A 1,050-nucleotide genomic window follows, 5' to 3' on the forward strand; every position below is an offset into this window, starting at 1 on the left:
ATTGGCCCACCATACTTTTATTACAGTGAAATATTATACTTTTAATAGTCAAATTCTAAATAAAATATTTCAATTTGATTCTAAATCTTAAATCATCTATGTCCTCCATTTATTTTTATATTTTAAACTTAATTTCTTAGATTATTCTTTTTATAAACATTATAACCGTTTTTGTTTTATAATTTAAGCGTCTGTATTTCATTTGTATAATTTATACCCATTCAAAAGATTAATCTTTAAAATATTTATCTCATTTCATATTTAAATTTTAATTATTTTATTATTTTTATGTATGTTATTTTGGTTATTATTTCTAATGGATAGATTTAATTATAAGTCGTACGTATGAGTACAAATCGAATCCATTAAAATGATTTATCTTGAGTTTATCCCCAAAGGTTTAGGATACATCTTTAAGATGTTTCTTCGTTCTCTATTGATGAAGAGGATTCGACACCATCAACCCTAGTCCCCTTGGAAGATCTTTCCCTTTTGCTTTTACTACTTTTATTCCTCAGGGATTTCTAGATTTCTTGGACGACGCTAAAGATAAGGTGTTAGATCGGGTGGATCAGTTAGAGGGGGTGAATAGACAATCTACAAAATAAGTTAGAATATTCTCTTACTTTTTTATTTAGCAAGGACACACAATTAATTAAAAGTAAATAAATAACATAAAAATAAAGAAGGAACTCAAGGATTCACTTGGTTGCAACCTAGGTGGTTGTTAACCAAGGCAATTGAAAGACTAAAAGAAAACTCCATTTTTTTACAACAGTAATAGGCAGAGAAGTCTTTTACAGCAGTTAAAAGCTCAGAAATAAAGTAAAGAAGTTGATTCTAAGTGTGTTATTGAACTCCTAGATCTAAAACACTATTTATAACATTCTGGTCATGAGTGATTGTTGCTGACATAACATTGGAGGCACCTCCAATGACATCTAGGGGATCTCCAATGACATCTAGGGGCCTCCAATGAGATAAAATCTCATCCTCTTGACAACGACTCTACAATGGTTCCACGACATTTGAGGCACCTCCAGTCGACCT

This window comes from Zingiber officinale, chromosome 1A, assembly GCF_018446385.1.
Source record: "Zingiber officinale cultivar Zhangliang chromosome 1A, Zo_v1.1, whole genome shotgun sequence".
Taxonomy (NCBI): domain Eukaryota; kingdom Viridiplantae; phylum Streptophyta; class Magnoliopsida; order Zingiberales; family Zingiberaceae; genus Zingiber; species Zingiber officinale.